The 12,383-nt window shown below is 38.6% G+C and overlaps 1 long non-coding RNA gene across 1 annotated transcript in view; it reads right to left on the bottom strand.

The window, feature by feature from the left end:
- The window catches only part of LOC139795543 (uncharacterized), a 62,183-nt gene extending 50,096 nt beyond the window's left edge, over positions 1 to 12,087 (bottom strand). The window contains exon 1 of the long non-coding RNA XR_011725558.1: positions 11,999 to 12,087. This is a non-coding gene — a long non-coding RNA (uncharacterized lncRNA). The remainder of the gene's footprint in view (positions 1 to 11,998) is intronic.
- Positions 12,088 to 12,383: the final 296 nt, after the last annotated feature.

Raw genomic sequence — 12,383 nt, 5'->3', positions numbered from 1 at the left:
TGTGCAATACCAGGTCTGTATGAAACATTAAAGAGACATAGATATGCTCCTCTTTTTAGACAGAGGAGCCACTTCCAACTCCAGATTCTGCTAATGTACCACTAGGCATCCAAAATGTCCTTTTTTCAGTTCCCAAGTTCTAATGGAACAGAGTCCCAACACATTCTTCCTATATATGTCTCTTGTCCCTTCCCTGATTCCCCTGGGAAAGAAACATAGGGAGTGAATCAGCTGGGAAAGAAAGTGCCCAGATTAGAAGTAAAGTACTAGGTGCTTAGAGGTTTTACAGGCTGGTGGAGAAAAAAAAAAAACCTACTGCATAGGCTACTAGACTTCTGGATTTCTTTTTTCATTTTGCTTCTTTTACCCTTATTTTCCTAGTTTTTGAGGCAGATGGAGTGCAGCAATAGGTAGTCTGGACTTCTTAAGTAAAACCCATATTTTTTTTAAGCTTTTTTCTAAATATATGCTCTTAAATTGAAGATTACAAATGAGAGAGAGCCTTTTTCTTCCTAATTAATTCAAAAGAGTTTTGAACCTTCCAATACTGAGCATTTTAGATCATCTGCTGTAGGTGAAGGCTGCAAGACTAGAATTAATTGATCTGCTGGTTAGAGTGGAATTTGCCTCTGCGATAAACTTTGGCTAACAGGCCAATAGTAATAAGAGAAACAAGTTTACTTTATCTGAACCATCTTGCAGCTTAAAAGACATTCTATGAAAAGAAATGAGACTTTTTTTCAGTGTGGAAATTCAAATGTGACTATGATTATATACCCAGACAGACCTTGAAAACAGGCAGGTGTTTCAGGAGTCATTTTTAAGACACAGTGACACAGATCAAGATTCAACTTAAAAACTGAAACCTCCTTAGAAGGACCACACAATTTCAAAAAGTATAGAAGGAAAAAAAAAAGTATGCTAAGACAACATGCTACTAGTTCTACTAACTCAGGAAGACATTGCTGGCTGCGATGTCCCACTTTGTGTCCAAATCTATTGATTGAATTTCCACCTCTTAGTTTATTGGAGTTGAAGAAGGGGAAAATGGAAGCTTTATTCTACAGCTCAACAAAGGACATTTTTGAGTAATCATATTTCAAACTTGTTTTGGTCATTTCAAGGCAAATACAGATGCTGTTATGGATTCACTGCAGTGTAAACTTGAAAGTTATGCTTGAGTTTGGAAAAAAAGTGACAAGTGACCCAGGCAAATGTATTAGTGTTTTACTACTTGTAGTGACTGTTTAAACCAACGGCTTATCCATAAGGGCAAGTGGAATAGAAGTAAAAGATCTTTTTCAGTCCCCAGCTGGTTTACACCTCAATCTGACTGTTCAGGTTGATGTAATCATCCGAAGAAGCCTAAGGGCCCAAGAAGGAGAGATGAAAAGTTTCTCAGCTTCTCCAGGACTCTCTGCAGGCTCACAGGGGAACACTCCCATATTTTGCCTCCTCTCTTGACAGTATTATTATACTGTCTTCAAATTCTCCCCACGAAAACCTCACAAAGAAGGTAATGAAAAGCTCCAAAACACATACCTAGCAGAAGCCTATTCTCTGAGGACTTACACTCAAATCTACCCTTCTTGAAGTGGGGAAGGGCCCATTCTTCTGGCCCAATATCTTAAGAATTCAGTCACCTTCCCCACTGTAGGTATTTCTTCCAAAGAAATGTACTGAAACATTAGACTCTGCTAATCTTTCGGTGTGAGTTACTTGTGTTTGCTGTGTGAGCTTGTGGAGATTCACTTATGGCCACTGGTGAAATAAAACTTGGAAACCTCTGCCCCTGGAACTCATTTCAGAGAAGCCAGCATGTATTGGGTTTTCAATGCAGATCCTCTGCAGAAAGAAACTAATATTTGTGAACTTGCTGGCTCCATCATGTGTCCTTCAGACAGCACTGCAGGGAGGAAGACGCACCTTGGATTTTTCACTTTTCAAAGCTTAGAAATGAAAACACGTCTGTTTTAAAACAAACATGTTGAGTTGCAAAAGACTGCGCAATGCCTCTGATGACTACACCTGCACCACCTGGCTGAGAATGAAAAGACACACCTGTTCTTTACAATAAGAAAATCAGCCAGAGTAAACAGACTATCTTTCAGTTTGTTTTTTCTGTCAAAGCTGAAATAGATTTTTTTTTTCACTTGACAGTATTTTAGAATAAAGATGATTGTAGTTAACAGATTGAAACATGGCTGCTAGATTCAGCACAAAGCCTGACTCTGGTTCTTTTGCATAAGCTTGCTGTGGTTTTGTGCAAGTGACATAATAGCCTGCCTCCACAGAGCTCCTGTTAGCACCTTGCTACATGAGAATCAATTTTGAAAGTATATTCATGCAGGTTGTCATAGAGGTTTGGAAGCTTTGGAAGGAAATAACTACATTCCTTGTCACAATGCTCCCTAATAAAACATCTAAATAACGTTAACAATAGACAATATTATTAAAATATCACATACACAATTAAACATTCAAAATATTTCTTGCATATATTTATGCAAGACAAGTAAAATCACTGATTCTTTTTGTGATACATCCTTCAACAATATGTACTTTGATGAAATCCAAAGTACAGGAGCAATTATAGTACTTCTGTCATTCAGACAATATATTAGGTGCCATTTCTGCTTGGCATAACACGGTTAATGTGGCATCCTACAGGAAGCATATTTAGTAATTAATGTGTGAATGTGATTAATTAAGTGTGGGATTCATTTGAATAAATACAGATGCCAATAGATGTAGATAAATACATCCAGGTTAGCTGTCCCCATACTCTCTTTGGAGCTATAGGAAAGATAGTATCTTTAGGAAGAGGTCCATCATATCCTGAGACAACCGGACAAATTATATCACACCAAGTACAGTCTAAAACTTCTACCAGAAAAATTTTGGGTGATCTTTAATAATTCATTCACTCTGTTGTACTCCCATTTCTTTATTTGCACGAAGGTGATTATGAGATTTATTCATTACGAAGACCTTTGCAGTACTCAAGTGAGGGGAAATATTTCATCTCAAGTAATAATATCATTGTTATTATTCCAGATGACTCATCAAGGGGAGTGCCATTTTTGTTTCTCATCAGAAAATGTCTGGTTTGTCTTCAGCCAGGCAGACACCAAAGATAAAATACTCACTGCATACACTCCTTATCAGGTTAACTTTTCTCACTGAACATTTCTGGGTCAGTCACAACAAATAAATTTCTTTTGAAAAAATTTTTACATATATATATATATACACGCTATAATATATATTAACTATATATATATGGTTTTCATTATCAAAATTACTTATTTTGTTTGTTCATCACTATGTTTCTGCATTCGGGAAACAACCCAGTATAGGTTGGGGACTGAGCTGTTGGAGAGCAGCTTAGGGGAAAGGGACCTGGGTGTGCTGGTGAATGGAAGGATGACACAATAATGTTGTGAGCCAACAATGTGTCTTTCTAGCCAAGAAGTCCAGTGGCATCCTGGAGTGCATTAGAAGGGGTTTGGTTAGTAGGTCAAGCGAAGTTCTCCTCCCCCTCTACTCTGCCCTGGTGAGGATACATCTGGAATATTGTGTGAGTTCTGGGCCCCAGTTCAAGGGCAGGGAACTGCTTGAAAGAGTCCAGCACAAAGCAACTAGGGTGATTAAGGAAGTGGAACATCTCCCTTTTGAGGAAAAGCTGAGGGAGCTGGGTCTCTTCATCCTGGAGGAGGATGAGGGGTGACCTCATCAATGCTTATAAATATCTAAGGACAAGCACCAGGAGGATAGAGTAAAGCTTTTCTCAGGGCTGACTAATAATAGGCCAAGGGGAAATGGTTATATATTGGATCATAGGTGGTTCTGTATAAATATTAGGAAGAATTTTTTCACTGTGAGGGTGACAGGGCACTGGAACAGGCTGCCCAGGGAGGTTGTGGAATCTCCTTCCCTGGAGATAATCAAAGACCACACAGATGAATTCCTGTGTGACCTGCTATAAGGTGACCCTACTCTGGCAAGGAGATTGGACTAGATGAGAGATTCCTTCTAACCCCCGACTTTCTATGATTCTATGCATCAGCTAAGTACTGTGGTTTTTTTTTTTCATAGCTTGCCTCCTTTCAGCATAGCACAGGCATAACAGATAAAAGGCTGGATCCTAATACAACCTATACATGCCAATGTAGTTGTTGCATTGTTTTTATCCCCTTCTGACAAAACCCCCTAGTTTGTATTCACTGGGTACCACGGTGAAGTACAGCAAGAATGGGAGAAGGATGAGGTTGCCTTGAGCCAGGCAAGCAAGCTTTGAGCCAGGCTTACAGGTATCCTGTGATCTGAGTGTGGAAATCAAACTATGAACTTTAAAATGTGTAGTAATTGGAGCAGTAAGTGATTTGAATATCAGTAATTAATTTGTCGTTACTTAACGTAAGTACAAGAGAATACTTAAGTAGGTACAATAAAATTTTACATTATAGATATTTTTTATAGCTCTATTAGAATTCATTGTGATGCCAGTAACATGTATTCCTGCTTCTGACAATAGTTTCCCTGGCTGGCTCACAGTAAATAGAATTAATGATTTCAGATTCTACTAACTACCACCCAAAAATCTAGAAGTGACTGTATCTGAGAGGTAGGATACTCCAGAATTTTCTCTACCTGGGGCCCAGAACTCACTAGGGAGACACATTATTCAAATGCTGCATTGAAGAACAACAGTATCATTCATAAGTCAACACCAAGGTTTTTTGCTAATAAATCACATATCACTGGAGCAGCCAGTTATCACTCCCAAACTTAAAGAGAAGATTTAGTTGTTTTCACCTAATCAACGAACTTGAGGGAGGAACATCAGGGGAGGAAAATGAAGTTGCAATAGCTTGAGGAGATGGATTAGTGAGCAAGGGAGAAAAAACATCACACTGAGCTAAGTGCTGATCCAGACAGAACTTACACTGAGTAGAAAAGTGCAGACTACTGTGGATAGGAAATTTCCATTTTTGTTTTTATTTTTAGTTGGATGATATCTGCTCTAGAAATCAAAACTTCTGATAGAAATATTCCACTTTTAACTTAGATCTTGATAGGACAAGTTGTTAGGTCTTTTTTCATTACATAATTTCCTGGTCAAAGCCAGGGGGAGGGAAGGAAAAAGAAAATTAAAATCTAGCACATAATCCACCAGTGAATCAAGGCTCTCCTTTTAAATATGGAAGACTGAAGTCTCCTATTCTAATATTTTTGAAGAAATCTGAATCTTCTTTAAGCAAGTCAGATGATCTGTTCACTTGAGGTTTAATTCCTTTTTGAATTGAGAGGAAGGCAGTCATGAAAAAAGAAGGAAAATCTTGGTAATCTGCAGGAAAAACATTTCTGACACAGGTTTCACCAAGCAAAAATAATCATATCATGATTAAATGTTACGAGACCTCACTGTGATTTATTTATTGCCTTTGGTAATTAGGTGTAATTCTTTCTTTTTGTATAGAACTAAAAATGAGTCATTAGTGAAACTTTTTTAAAAAAACTGTCTGAGAGTGTAACAGATGAAATATATCCTTCCCTCTTGATGTGTCATAATGGGCAAATTTTTTTTAGGGTTTGTCATCCTGGCTTTGCTAGAGTCCATCCCATAGTTACATTTTTATATGTGCTTTCAAGAGTGGCTAAATAATGAGACTTATGTAAATCTGTATCTTATTATTTTTATTGGTGAGTAGATTTTATCTCTGCTCACACTAGAAATAAAATTAGTACTCCATCACCAAGGGAAAAATACAAAGGGATGAAGCAGGAAAACGGCCAAAATTTTTCTAGGCAGGCTAGCAGTAATCCACACTCCTTTTTTCACAACATATACCTCTGAGAGCTCTTCATCATGTCCCTGCTTACATACACTGACTTCCATTAGATGATTCTAGAGATGTGCAACACTTAACATCCATACATAAAAGGCCATTAAAGCATTAAAAGCAATAAGGTACTAGCCAGGTGGTTATAGGACACAAATATCACAGCTTGTGAATCACAGAAATTAAAAGGTAACCATGGCTTAAGTATATGCATTGGGAGCTAAGGATTTGGTTTTCTGCTTCTGATGAATTTTGTGACTTTTAAATAGAAAGCCCAGGCCAAATTAGTTCACCTGGTAATGATTGCTGTTCAGTGACTGTAGAACAATCTACATGAGTTCACATTTTGTTCCATAAGGAGCTGCTCTGTGCCTCATTGTCAAAGATGTATTAGGGGATGAGCCAGTCCCCAGAGAAGGCAATGACAATTTTCCTACATTTAAGGCAGTTTCGTCAGTTTTCAATATATAAACAGTAGAAAGATTGTCACTGACTTCAGCCTCGACAGGCTGAGCCTTTGGAAGGGGAATAAGAGGCATGTTTTTTTACCTCTTGCCTCTATACCATTTCCTTAGCACCTTGTCTTTGGCAAGAAAACTTGAACTGGCAAAACCATGCACACACTGTGTGCTCAGCCAAAATCTAAGCTCCAGGCTTTGGCTTGCTGGATTGTGACCATAGTTAGGCATGCAGCCCAGATGGGAAAGAGGAGCTCAACTATCCAGCTGTGGATTGGAGGTGACAAGAGAGTGCATCTCCACTCTGAGCTCTGGGGCCAGCTGATTAGCAATAGATGGCCAAACCTAAGCTCCTTTCTACTGATCTAAAAGAGACCAAGGCATGAGAAAGCCCACAATATGTTTGAAACAAGCAGATGAGATTTAACATTTAAACCCAGGGTTTCAGTGTGGGCATGACAGCCAGTGTCAAGGCAGCTACAATGTTGTGTATCATAAGATTTTAAGGTTTTCTGATTGGTCTATAAGTACAATGAAAAGCAGAAGAGCTGTCTTTGTTCAGAGCAATTTGCAAAATCACTAGCACAAAAAAGAAATGAGACATATCTAATTCTAGTGAAAGAAACTTTTAAAAATCAGAAGGTATTTTAGACTCTGTATATCACAATATCATTAACAGATCATGTTGACAATTTAAGTCAACTTTTTTGGGGAGGGGGGCTCAAATTTTTAAATTTCTTTTATTATCTTAATAAAAAAAACTAATGGGAAAATACCAGAACTGACATTTTCTGGTGTCTTTTTTCATATTAACAAAAATTCCAAGTTTTACTTTGTATGTGTGTGTGTGTTAAGAATTTATAACAGTTCTATTACCTAACTACTAGGTGCAAACAGAACCTCACATTATCTTTTTATACTGGAAAAAGACAAGTATTGCTTTGCATAAGGTTTATCCTCAGTATTGATAGTTTTTCTAATTTATCTGTTTGGAGCAGAAGGGGAGAACCGCAAAGGAAAATTGTGTTTAGAATTCTCTTTATCCTAATAAATGTTAAAAAAATGCATGCATTTCTTCAGATTGTACAGAAAGCATCTTTAAGGTTAACACAGGGTAATTAAGATCTGGTGTTACAGGTTTGCCAGCCCAGTAGCTGCAACTGGAGGAAGGAAGAAGTCACTTGAGAGATTTGCAGCCTGAGAAGCCTGCTGAACTCTTCAGCTTTATCTACAACCTGCTCAGCAAATTTATGCCGATCAGAGATGAGAAAATGTCGTTTTATGTTTATTCAAGGGCATCATGAAGGACAGAACACTCCACAGTGAGCTGAAGAATTCCAGCAATATTAAAGAGAAGAAATGAGGAGTAACCATTTCCCTCAGCACCTCAGCACGTTTCTTCTCTCTATGCTGGGCATTTTGCTTAGAGATGAGACTTCTGTACAGGTACCAGATGTTCAGTAGACTAGAAGAGATTTCAGGTAAGCACTTCTTTTACCTCCAATATGCAGCCTTTTTTTTTTTTTTTTTTTTTTTTCCAAAAATGTAACTCATACAAAATGTTACCAAAAAAGTCAAATACCAAAGGAGTGAACTTGCACGTATTTGTCTGGTTTGAATCATTACATCCAATTACATATTTAAACCATATTCTGACTTACAGGTGGAAGAAGGAAAAAAATTATAGGCAGCAAAATGAGTTTGAAATGAAAGACTGAGTTGTAAAGAAGAATGAATTAAAGGTTTATAGAAAACTTAAAAGGAAAATTATTTGTCCAGTGCTATTTAAGTATTCAATTAACCTATTGAACAGTAAAAGCAACCATTACAGAAAATTAAATTATTTTAAATGTAGAAAATATTGTGAAAAGTGTTACTCTTTTTGCCATTTGTTTGTAGGATAAAAAGTATGGGAAAAAATGGGAAAAAAACCACAAACCTACAAAGAAACAAAAACCCACCTCTGGCTAAAATAGCTAAAAGATTCCCCTACCTTATTTTTTTTTTTTCTTTTACTACTATAAGGATGGATGGATGGATATTTTGGTTAGAACTGAAGCAACAGAATAGCTATCACAAACTGACCTCCCACCCTCAGTGGTCTGCATGTGGTGATTTGTCACTGTGAACAGAGTTAAAAGATTTTTTTTCTCCACTTTTAAACCCAGAACTGCGGTGGAAATGTTATACATAGACCAGCTTCAGTATATTTGAGACATAAGTGTGCCAAGCCCTGGGTTACTCTCCTAGTATTTTCTTCAGTATTATGAATCATAGAATCATTTAAGTTGAAAAAGACCTTCCAGATCATCAGATCCAACCATTAACCGAGCACCCTCAGGTCCACTGTTAATCTGTGTCCCTCAGCACCACATCTACATGTCTTTTAAATATCTCCTCCACTTCCCTGGTCAGCCTCATTCTGAAAATAAATTCTTCCTAATATCCAGTCTAAACCACCCCTAAGGTTTAGTGAGGGCATTTCTTCTTGTTCTATCACTTGTTATTTGGGAACATCCCATCACTATGACCTCATTTTAGGTGGTTGTAGAGAGTGGTAAGGTCTACCCTCAGCCTCTTTGTCTCCAGGCTAAACAATTCCAGTTCCTTCAGCTGCTCCTTGAAAAAATTGTGCTATAGACCCTTCCCCAGTCCCCTACCCTTCTCTGGACATGTTTCAGCACCTCAATGTCCTTCTTGTAGTCAGGGACCCAAAACTGAACACAATGCTCAAGGTGTGGCCTCACCAGTGCTGAGTACAGAGAGATGATCACTTCCCTACTCCTCATGGCCACATAATTTCTGATACAAACCAGGATGCTGTCGGCCTTCTTGGGTATCTGGGTGCACTGTCCACTTGTATGATTTGGAAACACTTTTACTCTAAATATAATTTGAAAGCCATGGAAACAGTATGGTGTTTTCCAAATGCTTTGCAACATATGTATTTACCCCAGATGTTACTTCTCAGTTGAGATTCTTGACATGTGATATCCTCTTTCATTGAGCCATTAGTATGATTTATATCTATGCTATATTTTGTCCTGAATTCTCTTGAGTTCTATGTGGTTTTCCTGGACTAAAAAAATTAAGCTCTTATTAATATTATACCTGCTGCAGATGAAGAAACACTTACTTTACCCCCAGTAATGAAAGCCATTTAAAGAATTTCATCTTTCAATAGCAGCATGTCTCCATTCCTCTTGCACATTGTCTTGCAATGACCTGTTTAGTTCAGAACCTCATGGTGAGTCTCAGGCAGCGAAGAACACTAGCCTCAAGGAAGATAGTATCTTGCTGTAATTTAAACTTTGGCAGCTGGCATGCCCTTACGAGCTAAATTAAGCATTTTACATTGATGTATCAAGCTGATCCAAGGGCAGAATATGGCCCTGAGGAAGCAGTAGATTTGAGAGATGGAAGTTGACATCTGCAGTTGTTTTCTTGTCTTAAAGACAGAGACACTGTTTTTCCTTTTCTCTCCACAATTTCCCAGCACTTTGTGTTTTTATGAAAGCTATCAGCATTAGATGCATCAAACTTCATTCACTCCAAGCACCCCTGGATAACTTGTTTATTTCCCCAGCCTCCAGACTGACTTGTTGGAGAAGTTCTGCCAGCCCAGCCTGTTCAATAGCCATCTCCCTGAGTCATAAGACAGCAGCTCCAGATGGAAGACAGGGCAAACATCTCCCTCCAGAGTTATCACCAATTCAGTTCCCATCAATCAACTAGCAGCTGGGAGTGGAGAATAATTTGCTGCTTTGCCTGGCTCACTCATGCCAAAGATTCAGCACATTAAAGCTTTGCTTTTCTTCTCATGCAGTCCTTGTGGAAGGAAAATCTCTCACAGATTTCCCACATGGCCACCTCTAAGCATCACACCAAACTTCATGTATGAAGGGGATTTTGCCTAACACTTCACTTGGTGTTTTTAATTCAGAGAACAAAGCCTTCTGTCTTATCAAGCCAAGCAAGTGGTTTACAGGTGAGATCAAGCCAGCCACGACTCCATCCAAAAGACAGAGGAGTGTTATGTGTATTATTCTAATGGCACAGTAGCAAGTGATTGGCAAGCCAAAGGCATGTCTGGGTTAACATGTGGGAAGCAAACACACTGAATAAATGTGATTGCTCATGCCCATTCTGCAGTTGGTAGAAGTAGTGGGAGTTGGCTAGTGAACTGTGATAATGGCAAGAATCGAGTTTCTGCTCTCTAGTAGCAGACGTGGCAGGAGGTGGAAGTTCCTTGAGCCAAGATAAAAATGGAGAGTGAACATTTGGAGCACTCTGACAGCAGAGTTTTGGCATGAAGCTGCACAGCAAATGCTACATGGTGCCAGCATGACCTGCTGAGTGGTGCTGTCAGCCATCACCTGCATGTGTGGATGGCTGCAGAAGCAGATACCTTGGAGGATAAGTAAAAACCAAAACTGCATGGAAACCAAATGCAGAGCCTGAATAGTAGCTTCTAACCAGTTGCAAACACAAGCAGTGAACAGCAGAGAATACTCCTCAGCTCAAAGTTACATGGACTGAAAAATACAGCCCCTGGTTTCCTTTGATTTAATAACCACCCTCCTCCAACCAAGGATGTTTGCTTTTACAGGAGATCACGGACCTGCCTAAGTAGGAATGTGGACCTGATGTTCTGAGGAATACCCCACTGCCATTCTCAGGAAAGACATTCAGTATCCCAGATTTGTCCTGCTGTACCGTGAGCAGGTCTGGAAGCCAGAAGTATCCTTTTGGGGGGATTTTCCAAAAAAAAGTAGCCCAAACATTTCCATCATGCATTCGATAACAAGAGGGAGCTGAAACAGATCTACACCACACAAGGTATTTCCATTTCAGAGGCCTCTATTTAGTGAAAACTCAGACTGTAGTTCTGAATCCTACCTTTGCCTAACATCAATGGTGTGATTTTCTTATGCTGCCTGGGCAAAGTGGGCAGGAACAATTGACACGAAGTCAATTCAAATGTATTAATCTGTTAATAAATTGACTCAAATACTATTGGAATTGTATATCTAGGGGAAAAGGAACACTGAGCAGAAAAAAAGAAAATCATACACTGCAGGACAGAGAGAAGCAAAAATGTCAATCCAAGAGGGGGAAAATGAAAAAAAAAATTCAGCTGGGAAATGAAATAGTATTATATACAAATTATACACAGAATGAAAGAAAAAGGGAGGAAGGAAATCTGTTCTGTTGGCTTGCCTTTTGTGAGCATCACTTTTATCCTCAGCTTCTATACAGGTAGCAAACCTTGCTTTTGCAGAAAACCGTGTATTAGGGAAAGAAAACTTGAATCTCCTACGGGGAAAAAGAGAAAGGCCACAGGGCTAAATCACAGGAGTCAAAGATTTGAAACATTGAACTAAAGGTACAAAGTCAAAAAATACTGTGACAAATTCATAAATTCTACATAGTTGCTCCATTCAGCATGAGACATTGTTCATTGTCCTGGGAAATATTTTATTTGCCTAGAAACCTGTCTTCAGTGTCCAAAAGAGTATTATAGTTCTAAGATACAGGGATGTCATTAAATAGAGGGCATCTGACATTGCCATAGGGCTTCCCAACCAAAAAAAAAAAATGCTCTATCAGGTGAGGGAATTTGACATCCTTATACTGCTACTACCTCCTGAATTAAAAATAAAAAAAAATATTAAAAAAAATTAAAAATCATACCTTCTTTGCACCTTTTGTACTTTGGAGTCCCCAGGGAAATCAGGCAGATCACAACTGAGTTAAGATTCTAAATTGTCAATCAGAGGCAAATGGAGTTTTCAACGATTTAAGTAGGGCATTCAGACCACTCCCCAGTTTTAAAAAACGGAGTGGAATGGCAAAGAAACCCAGCTGGACTCTGTCTCTGACCCTCTTTCTGATTTCCCAGAGCAGCACTAGATTAAATCCTGAACCTATGTACAAGACTTGCTAAGATTTTAATATCCCTTCCTCCACCTCCATGTGCCTTTCCCCCAGACTCATTGTGGAAACCTGCATGCAAGTCAGTGATAAAGCAGGTTTGTTTGTAGTTTTTTGTGTGTGTGGTTTTGTTTTTTTTTAATAT

Source organism: Heliangelus exortis, chromosome 3, assembly GCF_036169615.1.
Source record: "Heliangelus exortis chromosome 3, bHelExo1.hap1, whole genome shotgun sequence".
NCBI classification, from domain to species: domain Eukaryota; kingdom Metazoa; phylum Chordata; class Aves; order Apodiformes; family Trochilidae; genus Heliangelus; species Heliangelus exortis.
This window is presented reverse-complemented; position numbering and strand designations above follow the sequence as displayed.